A 15862-nucleotide genomic window follows, 5' to 3' on the forward strand; every position below is an offset into this window, starting at 1 on the left:
ACAGGCAGGGTCTTTTGCACGCCTCTCTCCAGGATTGCTATGAACTAGGCCTCTGAGTCTCTTCAGGTAAGAATAGTACTCCAGGACATATTTTTGGGTCTTTTCCCTTGGACTTTGACCACCCTCATTTAGTAAAACTGTAGAGAAAGTGGGTATATGGGCTTGCTTTTTGTTTGCAGTAAACCCACAAAGGAAACAAGTGCATCTCATTAAAGAAAATGAACATGTCTTTATTTCTCCACCTCTTCCCTAATACAACTCTCCAGGAAAGCTCAAAATCTTAGAGACCATGAAGTTTGATAGGCTTTTTTTTTTTTTCTTTTTGTTTAGAAAATTCTCTAGAAACTGTTACAGGTTTAAAAGTCTTCATGGAATTCATCCTGATGTAATGGTAGTGAATTCTGTGAGAGGCTGTTGCATATCAGTATCCATGGGAGTCCTGTGCATGTGTTGTATGCTTGAGTCCCACTATGCATAACTGCAGACTGTGTTTGTGTGTGTGTGTGATAGGCTGTTGAAACACAATCAAAACAAAACCAAAACCAAGAAGGTGAGAGGAAATAGCATCTCGCCAGGATTACTTGAATTCCTGCAATGCCTCAGTCTAACTAGACTTATCCTATTTCCTGTCATGTTTATCTGTCGCTCTTATTGTTAGTGGTGTCTTTCATGAGGCTGGCTGCCTGTTAATTGTGAGTTTACTTGGAGTTCACAAGCTTCCCAGTGATCTAAGTGCCATTCTGTGCAAATCCTTAGCAGCGTAATAGCTTATGTCTGCAGTGAAGTGCCTGCACTCTTCTGTTGTTGAGGTAGTTAACTGCTCTAGGAGCCCTTTTCCTACCTGTTCTCTTCCCTTAGGACAGCCGTTCTCAGCCGTTAAACGGTTACAACCTAGAATTGCCTTTTATTCTAGGCCAATATAGCTACAACCTGGAATTGCCATTAGAGGGTTAAGGCACCTCTTGCTAGACACAAGGCACCCCTTGGAAAATGCCAGTTGTTAGCTTTCACGTTTCTTGACTACAGAAAAATACCAGAGCCAGTTTTCTGTTGCAGAGATCTCAGAAATACCACAATAGGGCAGAATGTTTTTGAGGCTATGGATTCCTACTTGAAATCTCTGGGTTTATCTTGTGAATCACGTATAAGTGTTTTTTGCACACCTAACAGGGCTAATATTGTGGTGCATCTTTAAAAGGCTCTTGTGGCACCCTGGGGTGTCACGATACCTGGTTAAGAACTGCTGCCCTAGTACAATTAAACTGAATTCCAGGGAGCTGCTTCAGTGTAGCTGGGAGCAGATGGTAGCTCCATTGGTCTTACTGCCATGCCAGATTGTCAGACATCTAATAAACCAAATGTGCCTTCCTAGTTTCAGACTCCAAGTTCTTCTTAGGTAAGAAGAATTACCTGATTGAGCAAACTGAATGGGTCCCTAAATATCAGTTTCCTCTGACAGTGTCACTCTCTTCTTGGGCATCCTACCAACCTCCAACAGTAACTGCTGCCTACAGAAGAGTTGTTCTCACATGTTATAAAAATGTGTGACAAGTGACCAGGACTATTTTGTGAGCTCTGAGGTACGTGATCTCAGCATCATACTGGTAACATAACTTATTTGAGCAATCTTTTTTGAGGTTTGAGAATCCTCTGGATTCTCTGAAAATAGGCTTTAACTGTTGGTTATAAAAGGATTTTCCCACTCATGAAAGCTTGCTTTTCCTCTAAAAATGTTTTGGGTTTTCCATGGCAAAAATGTTTAGGTTTCAAGGTTTTAACTTTTTTTTCCTATGAAAATGCTGATGACTTGTTTATTTTAACATAATGTAATTTTTTTTTCTATAAAGATTTCAGTATAATCAGAACCACTCAGAAATATTTTTTTGACCAGCTACAAATGTATATGTTGCTTATACTTCTTTTGATGAACTGTTTACTAATAATGTCTGTGCTGCTCCTGGCCTTCTCACTTTGGGTCTTTGCTGTCTGTGGTGTGTGATTGACAGGGATCCAGGTTTTCCATTTCCCATGGAAGAATAGAGAAAACCACGGATTTCCCTTTTTTATCAGAGAAAACATGGATTTCTCCTTGTTGCAGAGAAACCCACAAATTCCCTGCTTTTGCAAACAGCTCTGCAGACTGGTTGAGCTCCAGCCTGCAAGAGCTATTTGCAAACAGGGTGGGAAACTCCCAGCCCTGCCCAGAGGGGGAGGGGGAGGGGAAGGGCGGGCCTGAGGCTCTCAGTCAGCCACAGCTCTGCTCAGCTCAGCTTCACTCTTCTCCTGGAGCCTTAGGTAAGTGGGGCTTGTAGGGGGCTGGGGGTCCCTCTGGAAGGGTTGAGGGGTTGCAGGTCATGGCTGAGGGCACTGGCTGGGCTGGTGGGGAGCCAGGAGCCAGCCCCAGCCCCACCCAAGCAGGCAGCTGCAGTGGGGGAGCCATCTCCATACTGCTTCTGCTTCTGCTGCAGCTGCCTGCTGTTGGAGGCAGAGAGCTACAGACTTGGGTCCCTGTCCCCATAGGCCTGGCAGCTGGGGGCTCCCTCCAGCAGAGCTAGGGGGAAGGGGCTGTGGTTGGTGGGGCAAGAGGCATGAGTAAGGCGGGGAGGCTGTTGTGGGGGCAGAGGGGCACCAGCAGGGCTGGGGGAGGCATTGGGGAGGAAAGTGAGGGGCACAAGCAGGGCTGAGGAAAGCATTGAGGGGAGGGGAGGGGCACCAACAGGGCTAGGGGGGCTGCAGGGGGCTTTTAATTTTAGTAATGGATTTTGGGGATTTTATCAGAGAATTTGCGATTTTTGTCAGAGAGTTTGTGAATTTTTTTTTATCAGAGAAAACCAGAATCCCTGGTGATTGGTCACATCATGCAGTTTTGTTCCTGTTTCTGATTGAATTATTGAAATGTTTTACCCAGAGGAATAGCAAAAAAAAACAAGTCCTTTTCTTGGTATGTTATTTTGGACATGTAAAAAGAACATCCGTTCCTTAACCAGTGGTTCACAGAACAGAACTGAAGTGCATTTTTTGTGAGCACAGCCTCAGACTGTTCAAACCAACTCTAATACAGGAGGTGCAAATGAAAAAATGATCTGCCATCCCAGATGAATCCCAGTAGGATTGCCGCCATCTAATGGAGGGCTGCATCATTGGATATTTACTCTGTCATTACACCCAGAGAGCGCATCTCCACAAACAGGAAAGTGTGTTTCCCTGGGGACAAACAGCACAGGGACAATATGTGCAGCTGTTACTTGTCCCCAGGGAACTCCCATACACGTGCACTCTGGTACATGTCATGTTGCTCCAGGTGGGGTAGGGGAGGCTGGGGCCAGCACCTGGGATGGCCCCAACAGCCTTACCTGGGATCCTGGGGGCCTCCGGTGGCTGCAGCTGCTGTGATCCAGAGTGGCTCCAGCCAGCCAGGATCAAGTTCTGGGTAGTGCATGCTGCCACCATTTGCACTGCCCCGCTTATTTTAGGCGCAGGTTTTTTTGACACTGAGATCTCCCAGTGTCAGCACCCTCCCCCTCCCCCCCTGCAAATTAACAGCATAGAAAATGCCTGCATGTGTGGTATATGCAGTGTGCAGCACTGCAGACAGGTCTGCAGCATTGCATACCACACGTGCACACTCATCTGGATGTGCCCAGAGACTTCAGTGGGAGTTAGGGATATTAGGATTGAACCATAACTGAATGTATTTTCTGGGATGACACTCTGTTTCACTGTAGTTGCTGGCTGCTTGATACGAGCATGGATGCTTGAAGTTCTACAAAGTCTTGGGGCTTCTACTATGGTCCAACTGAGCCACACCATTCCATTGTGCACAATGCTGAGTGACTTCTCAAAACTCCTGTGCAGCTGCAGCAACCAACAATTTCCATAGCAGTTGAAAGTGCTAAGCCAGGGGTGGGCAAAATACAGCCCACAGGCTGGATCTGGCCCACGGCAGTCTTTGTTCAGCCTGCAGTGGGTCCCTCAGTCCCCTGGCACAGGCACAGTCTAGCTGTGGTGCATCCTGCCACCCCCTGAATATGCAGTGGGACTGGGGCTGGGGATGCTCTGCAACTGGGCTGCCTTCCTAAACAGCCCAGGTGGCAGGTGGCTCCTTTCAGCAGCTGCTGCCGCTGGCCCCAGCCTGGCAGTATTGGCAGGGACCCGCACTGCACAGCCCTGACCTGGTGTGGTCTGCGCCAGCTCTTGGCTTACCCATCTGGGCTCAGTAGCTGTGGAGCAGAACAAAAACCTGTTGCTCAGCATGGGGGGGAAAACAGCCCATCTCCCTCCCCCTTTTGCTGCCAGGTTCCTGCTGCAGCCACCCAGAACCCATGCAGGGCTGCCCTGCATCTGCTCTGCACTGCCACCACTGCCTCATGGGGCAACCTGGGGACAGTGGCGACAGCAGCAGAGATACAGGGCAGCCCCGCGCAAGCTCCAGGTGGCTACAGCAGGGAACTGCTGGCAGCAGGAAGGGCAGAAGCTGCTTTCTCCCCACACTGAGTAACAGCTTCTGTGCTGGGCCACAGCTGCACAGCCTGAGAGGGTAAGCCCAGAGCAGGTGTGGGGCACAGGGGGTCAGGGCTGTGCAACGCAGGTCCCCGCTAGTACCACGGAGCTGGAGTGGTGGCGGCAGCTGGAAGGAGTTGCCATCACCTGGGCTGCCTAGAAAGGCAGTCCAGCTGCAGAGCTGCCCCAGCCCTGGTGTGTGCCCAGGGGGCAACAGGAAGCACCATGGGCAGGAAGTGCAGAGCAGGCGTGGGGCAAGCCTGGTTGGGGCTGTGTGTGGGTTTTGGCTGTTCTGCTCTGGTGGGGGTGAGTCCAGAGCAGGCACAGGGCGTACTGGGGTGCATGGGCTCCTGGCTGTTTGCAGGGTGGGGGTGGGTGCTGTCTGGCTCAGGGGGGCACACACAGGAGACTCCCATGCATGTCCCACCATGCCCACAAACCCTCCCCTGCAAACCTCACAACCACACCCTCCCCCACACAATCTCACACCCCACAAGCATTGCACCCACCCACACCCTCCCCACATGCACTCCCACACACACGCACACACACACCCATACACCTCTAAGGGGAGCCCCACTCAATATGTGCACACACGCCACCACATATGCACTCCCCTAGCCACCCTCCCCCTCCCCACACCCCACAAACCCCACTCCCACACATCCCCACAAACACCCCCCAGAAACCCTATACCCCCCACCCCTCCACACTCCCCTACAATATACAAGAGTAAGACTTCATTTTGAGCTATTATGCAATCTGCAATCACCTCTGTAGACACCACACAAACACACACATATCAGGACAAAAATATTAAAAAAAATACAATTAAAATATGTTATTGTCAATGTTTGATTTTTAGTATATAATTTGTTTTTTTTCCAGTTCCAAGATGGCAAACTTCCTTCCCAAAAGGAGTACTTCTGGGGGAAAGGGGGGGCACTTCCAGTGGCAAAGGTCAGGGGTTAGGAGGTGGGACTTCCAGTCACAAGATGGTGGCCAGGGGGTGGGGCACCTGTCATGGGGTGGGGCTACCCTTGCAGCCCTTGACAGCCCACTAAAATTTGTTAAGTGGCCCTCCACCCAAAATTATTGCTCATCCCTGTGCTAAGCACTTTCAGAGATGGTGCATTTTGCAAGCCCAGGTCTAAGTGCTAAGTAGCTGCCTGAGCAGCTGTTATTGGCTCATGAAACCAAAACAAACATACCTTTATTTTTGGCATTCCTTGAGGTTATGACATTGCTGATACCAACTCCCATTCATTGCATGGAATGTTTAATAGACATAGGACGGATCATAGTGATCCACGTCCACGTGGTTGTGGAGTCCTGGTCCTCCACACCCACCAGAGAGGACAATAGGACAATACTAGGGGTGTGATAATAAGGGTTGGACAGCTCCTGCAGGTGGGTTAGATTACAACCCAAACTATGCCTGCATGTGTTTCCCTTTCTTTCATGCTACAGTCCTCTTTGAGTCTAGGCTGTTCATGGAGTTAGTGTGGTTAAGGTGTCCAGACACCTATGTTCCCCACTCTGACTACCAGGGACCTGCTTACTAATGAGTCAACTGAGGGTGGCCTTTGACACAGGTCCAGAGTAAGGTTTGAATTCACACCTCTAGACCTCTTAGCCATGCCTTAACACACGGTGCCATCAGATCCCCTGGCTAGTTAGAGAAACTTTGACCTAATCCACATTACTGAGAGACATGGTACATGTTACTTGGAATGCGGAAGTGGATTAAAACACAAAAATAATGCCTAGTTTATTGTAATCTATGAAGAGATTAATAGCTTTATTTTGCTGTAAACCAGTGAAAAATGAATGATAAAAAACATAAATGTGTAATAACTCAATAACAAGAAAGTTTTTCCTAATAAAGTCCCTTGTCAATTAGCAAGCAGAAAGTTAATTATACCAAGTATCAACTGATTTATTTGAAGCCAATGTTCAATGTGCAACAAGCCAAAAAAAAAAAAATCAAAATACAGAAGAGTAATGAGGGATTTGCAACATTTTTTGCATGAACAGGGTTCTCATTATTAGTATTCCAGAAGCTGAAGAATATGCTGTTGGCTGGTTACTTGCTGTTCATTCTGGAATCTACAGAATTGATGGCAACAGTTTCACTCTTCTGCAACTCATTTCAAAAGTGAAGTGGATGAACCAATTTGAGAGGGGAGCATTTAGTATTGCTATCTCAACAGAAGAAGGAAATATATCAGCTTCTTAAGGCTAAAGCCAAAGCTCAAAGGGTCTGGGAAATCAAAAATCAATAATGGATTGGAGATCCAAAATCAAGGAGATCCATCTTTACGATGACAAACATGACATGCATAGCTTTTTCTAGGCCATGAAGGCCACATATATCCCAGCTTCCCACGGTCCTACTTTCTTACAATCACAGGATGTCTCAATGCTCTTCAAAGACAATGAATCTATCCAAGCTAGATGGAAAGAACACTTGGAGACACTCCTGAACTGTGAGTCCACTGTGGCAGATACCACCATCAAATCAATCCCCCATTGCCCTGAAAAAGGATTCCAAACCTCCTATCCTAGAAGAAATTCGGTGTGTCCTATCCTAGAAGAAATTTGGTGTGTCATAGGAAACCAAGAACAACAAGGCCGTTGGACCAGATGGCATACCTACTGAATTCTACAAAACTGGTGGTAATAAACTGGTACTGAGACTCCACAAATTTATTCTACACATTTGGAACAATGAAGAGACCCCTGAGGACCTGAGAAATGCCAACATCATGACTATCTTCAAGAAAAGAGATAAGTCTGTGTGTAGGCGCTATTGAGGTATCACCCTCCTTTCCACAGCAGGGAAAGTCCTTGCTCACATCTTCCTGAACTGTCTTTTACCTTTTGTAGAGGAAGTCCTGCTGGAATCTCAGTGTGGTTTCAGACCATCCCATGGAGCAATTGACATGATCTTTGTTGTCCACCAGGTCCAATAAAAGTGTTAGGAACAACACCAAGACCAGCATAAGGCCTTCATTGACCTCACTAAGATCTTTGACTCCATCAGTCGTGAAGCCCTGTGGAAAGTACTGGCCAGATTTGGATGTCTGGAAAAGTACATCAAGATCCTAAGCCTTTTCCAAAATGGTCCATGGACTGCGACCATTCTGTGTAGCAGACTGGAGATAGATCCATTTGTCATCTGACCTGGAGTCAAGCAAGATGGTGTCATTGCCTCAATTCTGTCCATTGTTTGACAGTCATCTTGGTTCTCATTAAGGACTACCTTCCTTCTGGAATTGACACAGAATACCAAATGGATGGAGGGCTCTTCAATCTGGGACATTTTTGCTCAAAGACCAAAGTACTCAAAAACAACCATCCTTGACTTTCAATATGCCAATGACTGCACCATCCTTGCACACACTGAGGAAAACATCTAGACCACCTGGATCTTTTTGGAGAAGCCCGCTGAACTTCTGACCCTCTCTCTCAACTTCAAAAAGACTGAAGTGCTCTGGGCCATGGATCCATGAATGTGACCCTCCCTCCACAAATTACCATCAAGGGAAAGACCCTGAAGGTAGTCAAGCTCTTGCCCAACCTCAGTAGCCACCTCTCTCAGAGTGAACATTGAGGAGCTCCAGCACAGGATCCAGTGCACAAGTGCCTCCTTTGGGAAATTGCTTTCATGTGTCTTTATTCATTGCAATCTCTGGAAAGACACCAATATCCAGGTCTACAATGCAGTCATCATCCCCACTCTCCTCTACAGATGTGAAACATGAGTGACCATTGTCATATTGTTGTCATCTCAAGAGCCTGTAGAGGTGTCACCAGTGATACTTCCAGAAAAATCCTCCACATCAAATAGGAATATTGCACAAACACCAACATCCTTGCCAAAGTCGATGTTACCAGCACTGAGTCAGTGTTCCTCAAGTACCAACTTTGCTGGACCAGATATTGTGCGCGGATGCCTGACTCTTGACTCTTAAAACACGTGCTGTACTCCCAGCTTAGTAATAGCCTGAGTGGCCAGAAGAAACACTACAAGAACATGTTGAAGGCATACCTCAATAAAATGGATTCTGACATCAAGACTTGGGAGGAGTTGGCTGCTGACCGACTCCAATGGTGCAGCAACTTCAACCAAGCAGCTGACTGTTTTAAGATAAAGTGTCTCACCTTAGAAACAAGGAGAGATCAGAGGAAGGAAAAGGAGGGAAATCCTGGCCTATGGCCTACACTCACCTGTGAGAAGACTAGCAACTTCTGCAGATGGTTTGTGGCTCAAGAACTGGACTCTTAAGTAATCTCAAAACCTATCAATGAGCCATGGTAGAGATCATCCTTGAGTGGAGGGGTTGCTGACAAGATGCAGAGGGCTAGAATAGATGACTTTGTGAGGTTTCTTCCAGCCTTACATGATCCTATGTCTACAAGATCAATAGCCTGGGGCAGTGGTTTTCAACCTGTGAACCCCTGGGGATCTACAGACTATGTCTAAAGATGACTGTGATAAATCAAAAATACGTGAATGCCTACACTTACAATTTAAAAGGGTCTGAACATCCATTCAAAAATTTTAGGGGTCTGTGAATGAAAAAAGGTTGAAAACCATTGGCCTAGGTATAGACCATGAACAGCTTTGAAAGAGAAGATGGGAATAAAGGATATAGATCTTTGCCCTAAACTTAAGTTAAACTTTTCTAGCTAGGGCTAGCATTCTGATCAGTTTTCCTTTCACTGTATCTCATTTTCCTATGGCAGAGTCCCTGTCACAAAGGTCAAAATTCCATAAGGAAACAAATTTGCTAGGATATGTCTGGCCTTGGTAGATGCAAAAACTCAAGGGAATCTTGAGAGAAGCTTCTGTCATGAGATTCCCAATTAATTCTGTAAGCCAAAGATGCTCTAGCACCGTAGCTTGTATAAATGCTGTTTTGGGGTCCTTCATCCAAAGTGAATTTGTGTTTGTGGTTTGCCAGTTATTAGTTCTGATGGGTTGAAAGTGGGCTCTATCAACCACAGCCACTCTACCTGTGGTTACTGGAATAATTCATTGGAGAAGAATAAGTTGGGGTTCAAAAAGTCTGTGATACCTCTTCTGTTGTGCCCCTGTGATGGCCCTCATCCTGTGCCCCCTAAGGCACACTATCGCCCTCATTTTAAGATTAGTACATCTGACTTCCCCAACTACCCTATGACCCATATTCTCACTTGCCATATCTTGGTGTTTTAGTTCATTACAAACCCTCAGTTCAATTGTGAAGCAGTTATTGTGAGTGCTTTCTCTACATGCATCCCAGGGAGTAGGCCTCACCAAACTGTAGTCCCAGCCAAGTGAGGGCTGGTCTCACTCGGGTCACTTGTGTGTAAAATTGTCATCTTGTATCTCCTTGAGACCTACACTCAGTTACCCACTACCTCCATTACCACTGATAATATTTCCACAAAGCAGTCTACAGGACTTGGCTCACCCACACAGCTTAATGTAGCTATTCCCTTTTCTCCCCAGCCCCCAGGAATTCATTCCTGGCAAAGTTCCTGCTTCCAGGGTGTCTCCCATTCATCCACCTAGCCCTTTGGCTGGGCTTCTTATATACCCCAAGAAGGAGGCAGAGTTCCTGCTCTGTGCATGCAACCTTAAAGGCATGTGACCCCTTTCTATGTAGTATAGGTAGAGATCCCCTCTAGGTATTGTAACACTAGGCCCCAGTATCACCCTTGGTTCACAGGAGTTTCAAACAGCAATTAGGTGGCATACCATAAGGAATTCCTGTGCCTGGCAGCCTACAGCACAGCTCCAAAAGCCCTACTCACCCTGAAGAGCTGCAGTGAGAGCAAGGTCTCTTCAGTTACCCCCACAACACTGGAAACCAGTGGCAGGAATGAAATGAAAGTCATTTAGCTTCTCTTTGGTTTAGGCACTAGAGAGCAGTATTGCTCTTTGCACTCACTGTCATTATGCTGCCTGCTCTAACTGCAAATCAGCATCTCATGAGCTCCCACTGAAGTAAGTAGGAGCCAATAAAATCAATTCACTTAATGGTAAACTTCACTTTCAAAAAAATATGAGGCAAGAGAACAAGGGAGGGCTTTTTAATAATTAGCAAGTCATTTGGAGGAAGCTGACAGGTTTTGAGAACCACTTCAAGGGTCAGTCTGTGGATTTATTGATGCTGTGGCACAGTTAGGGAGGGGAAGGGGTGTAATCCACAGAAGCATTCTACCTGGAGAGAACATAGGCAGGCAGAATGGATACAGGCACCCTGGGGGAGGACAGAAAGGGTCAGCCACTATTATACCCTGTTAGAGAGAGCATTCAGCAGAAGGTGTACGCACACACTTTCTCAGCAGTGGTCAGGGACAGCTGCAAATGGATTCTACCCTGCTTCAGCTCATGTCAGATGATCAGCAGTTCTGACCTCTTCCTCTTATCCCAGGAATGCAATAAACTAGAATCTTATCTCTCTGTACCCATACATAATGGATGAGGCCTCTTGCAGATACTTAGTTCCTCTTTCCTTAGCTTCCCTTCCTTTTCTACCTGTGCAAGAATGGCCAACTCCAAGACTTAATCTTAAATGTCACCTGTTCTAGTATAAATTAAATTTAGGTGCGAGTCCAACACTTGACAATATTCTGAAGCAGTCAATAGCAGAGCCTCATGTGTGCATAGCATCCCATCCTCGTGAGGAGGTAGTGCTTGGTTTGTGGCTGAGAGTATTAAGTGATGATGATGTCATATCCATTATAGGCACAGTCCCACAGGGAAAAACACCTGTCTACACACCATGCACAAAGATATAAAGGCCATGGTTGTTCATTGATAGACCATGAACACCAAGGACCAGAGTCCACCTTCAATCTAGGCATCATTCCTTCCTGCAGTACCTTCCTTGGACATGAAGGAAGGCCGATATTTACCCCTGGAAGGATGATGTTGATCTATGCCAGTTTATCAGAGCCCAAGGCTGCCAAAAATATAGAGAAACTGCAGAGGACACTAAATGAGTTCTCTGAGCCCTCAAAAGAGTAATTAGCTGGATGGCAAGCCTTTGTAAGAACAAAATAATAGGTAACTTACATCCTTGCAGCTTGGGTCGTTCTTCTCTAAAATGTCAAAATGCTGCCTTCTTTCATTTTTGGAGCACAGGAGCAATTTGGAATCAGATTAGGAACCTCACTTTGGACTAGATTCTACCACACACAGCCATCTGGACCACTACCTTTCTGCACCATCACTGTCACAGGGATAAAAGGGGCTGATAGATGGAGACTGCTGCTGTGGAGGCGGTATTTCTGTTAAACCAACTAGCACTTGTATGTTGGTCAGCCCCAAGCCAGTCACAGCTGAAGCAAGAATGTCAAAATGAGGAGAAATATCAAGGCAACACTAAAGAATGAAGGCTGAAGGAAAGGGATGTAAAGTTGTCATCATCTAAATGTCAGTAAGAACATAGCACTGGAAGGGACATCCTGACCTATTAAGATTAGTCCCATGAATTTACAGGCAGTGTATCTCCCTTTATCAGTGACCACAGCTTAATAGCAGCAAAAAATGATTAAATGAAGAATAAGCCTCAAGTATAATTTATTAATTAGTCTCTGAGATGGCAAGAAATTGTAGCTATGATTCTGCCTGTGTGTGTGTTTTCCTTGCCTTATGTAGACATAAAAAATTATATCCAATTACCTCTGGGTTAACTGTGGCGGGAATTCTCTCTGAGATAAGTGGCGGGCTGTTTGTATCTGGAGAACAGCCTGGAACATCTGTATATTGGAAAACAGTGCTTCCCCATCCTTGGTAGGGCCATCAAAGCCGCTGTATGGGACATTTAAATAGGAGTATAATGATCTGTCATCAAAAATTGACCTAATTGGCAAAGGTATTTCTGCTTGGAGATTCCTCTGGAAAGATTCTCCTATTCCCAGACCTGTTGGTCTCTAAGAAATTCATCCTTAAACCATGAAAGCATTTCATTCCAGTACATGCAGCTGTGCTCAGGAGTTAACTTTAAGTAAATGCTTCCTTTTGTTTCTGGAATCCCTCTCATGTTTCATTCCTAATCAATAAGGGTTTTTTTTTCCCCATCCATCAGCCACACTGGGGCTGAATGAAGCCTTGTTATTCATTCATATTCAATGGTCTAGTATTCATTAAATGTTTGAACTGGCACCTTGAATCTATGTTGCCTGGGATTCAAAGTTCATTTCCCATTCAGGTACTAGACCTTGTTTAACTTCCAACAACAGATGCATGCAGCCCAGCTTGGCTGCTCAGGCAGTGTCTTATCATATCATAGAAAGTTAGGGTTGGAAGGGACCTCAGGAGGCCATCTAGTCCAAACCGCTGCTCAAAGCAGGACCAGCCCCATATAAATTGCTTGTTTGGCTTTTGTTGTCTTGTACTATAAAGGACCATAATCCAATTAAAGCACATCATCATACTATGGAGGGATGGATCATCCTGGGCAAATAAAGTGGAAGTTTAATTTTCTGTATTCACAAATAAAAGTTTAAGTAGAAGGGAGCTTCAAAACATAGACAGCTTTCAAGCCAATTCCTGGCTGTGTCTACACATTAATTTACATGTGCCTAAACTTAATGCACGTTAGCCTAAGGTGCATTAAGGTGATTTAGGAGTGCGTCTACATGTGCACGTCTTCAGGTGCCTTAGCACTGCTCACTAGTTAAATAGGTTTGCAGCCTGCCCTGGGCAGCCCCCTGGACAGCCCCCCATATGCACAACCATGCCAGGGACTGTGGGCAGTGGGCAGGTGTCACACTGGGAAAGTGGTCAGGGGTAGAACAAACAGTGAGTGCATTCCTGGCTGGGGAGTGCAGAGAGAGGCACGGGGTGTGCCCAGGGACCACCAAGAAGAAGAAACAGTGAGTACTGTTCTCCAAGGCACAGACGCTGGATCTGGAGCGGTGGTTCTGGCAGCAGAAATACTTTTTGGTGTGCCAACCAACTTGGGACTAAGTCTGCAAAAGGGGGCAGGGGACATAAGGGCTCCTGTCAAAGCACAAGGTGAAGCTCCCCACTCCCCCCCCCCCACAACTCCCTGCAGGGGAAGGAGGCAGCACAGCATGGGCAGGGCCTTTGCTAGCAGCTCCCCTGTGCCTCTCCTTTCGGGCGGGTATGCTGGCCAGGTAATGCAGCCTTGCAGGGGTGGGACACCTCCCTGTCTGCCCAAGATTCAGGTGCCCTTAGAAGCCCACAGGAGTTCTACCTGGGGCTTCCACCCAGGACAGCAGGTGGGCTGGGACTGCTTCTGCCCCCAGCACCTGGCATGGCTTTTCCTGTTCCACCCACATCTGTCCCAGGCAAGCGCCTGGCCTCCCTGCTGGAAACTGCCCATGGAAGAGGTGGCATGAGCTCCTGGGGACTCTGCTTAGCTCAGCCCAGTCAGGCTGGGTGCAATGTGGGTTGGGGTTTGGCCTTGGATCAGACAGGCCAAGGAGAGAACCTAGCCCACGTCCACATTGCACTGACCCTGTGAGAGCTTTGGGAGAAGAGTCAGGCTACAGGCAAATGAGAAAAGAAAAGGGGAAAAAACAACACTATAGAAAGAACACCAATGTCCCCCATGGAGCTGGGCAGTTGCTAGAACTGAGCTAAGGGCAGGTAGTTAGGTAACTCAGGTCTCAAGTGAATGGTAAGTTGCTTAGGCAAGTAGTGAATAGGTCCAAATCAGTATGCCAGCATATGCATGACCACACCTAAGAACAGGGGTCAGCAAACTTTTGCAGCCACAACCTCTTTGCAACATTGAATACTCCTGTGGGCTGCAAATCTCTGACCCCTAAAGTGCCCAGACTGCCTGTGCTTATCCTTGCCATTGATTCGAGTAGCTAACAGTGATAGAAAGGGTTTAATTCACTGTAGGAATAGATCAGGGAGGGCTGGGCAGTCATCAGACCCTGAGCAGGGAATAAATAGAAAAACACAGACAGTAGGACCCTATCCTGGGTTTCAGCATGCTGCCAATCCCCTGACCTACTGTGGGCTGGATCCAGTCTCTTCACAGGCTGAATCCATGGGCTGAAAGTTGCTGACCTTGCCTAAGAACATAAGAGCTGCCAGACTAGGTCAGCCCAGAGGTCTGTGTATCCCAGTATCCTGTATCATGCAGTGGCATAGAGTGGATGCTAAGGGGAAGAGTATATGTAGAGGACCTATTCAGGCTGACCTATCCTGTTTTCTCTTGCAACTTTCCAGCATCTTCTCCAGGATTTGGAGTGGCCTAGACAAATTGGAGGTTTGGGCCGAAATAAATCTCATGAGGTTCAATAAGGAGAAGTACAAAGTCCTGCACTTAGGATGGAACAATCTGATACTTTGGTACAGGCTGGGGACTGACTGCCTAGGCAGCAGCTCTGCAAGAAAGGACCTGGGGGTTACAGTGGACAATAAGCTGAATATGAGCCAACATTTGCCCTCATTACCAAGAAGGCTAACAGCATACTGGGCTGCATTGGTAGGAGTGTTGCCAGCAGGTCAAGGGAAATGATTCTTCCTCTCTATTCAGCACTGCTGAGACCACATGTGGAGGCCTGTGTCCAGTTTTGGGTCCCCCACTAGACAAAAAATGTAGACAAAATGGAGTCTAGCAGAGAACAATGAAAATGGTTCAGGGGCTGGGGCACATGATTTCTGAGGAGAGGCTGAGGGAACTGGGCTTACTTAGCCTGAGGCAGAGAAGACTGAGAGCGGATTTAATAGCAGCCTTCAAGAACTTGAAGGGAAGTTCCAATGAGGATAAAACTGGGCTGTTCTCAGTGGTGACAGATGACAGAAAAAGGAGCAGTGGTTTCAAGCTGCAGCAAGGGAAGTTTAAGTTGGATATTAGTGTTGGGGATAGGTGTTCTATGGCCTAGGCCCTCTCCTGCCTGACATCTTACCAGAGGACGATTTCAGAATGAAGTTCAGCACTATCACCGCCACTCTCTGATGTTATGTTTCTTTCCTGCCATGACTTTGATCTTCTTTAAGGGTGGGAGCTGGTTATGTTGGCTGATAAATCTGGGCCTGTCCCTCAGATGATTCTCTTCATGGGGCTCAATCTCCCCTTACACCAGGGGTGGGCAAAATATGGCCCACGGGCTAGATCTGGCCTGTTAGGCCATTCTACCCAGCCTGCAGGGCCCCTAAAAATATTTAGAAAATTAATATTTATCTGTCCTTGGTTCCTGTCAAAGATGACAGGAGCCAGGGGCAGTAGGACCCATGGGAAGCCCCAGCAGGCTCCTGCAACAGCAGGGCTTGCCCAGCCCCTCCCCACAGCCAGAAGCCCCTGCACAACAGGGGCTTCTGGCCTGGGACCAGGTGGATCCTCGTGGCTACACAGGCATGGGAAACTCACGTAAGAAG

This window comes from Alligator sinensis, unplaced genomic scaffold (genome assembly GCF_000455745.1).
Source record: "Alligator sinensis unplaced genomic scaffold, ASM45574v1 scaffold344_1, whole genome shotgun sequence".
Classification (NCBI taxonomy): domain Eukaryota; kingdom Metazoa; phylum Chordata; order Crocodylia; family Alligatoridae; genus Alligator; species Alligator sinensis.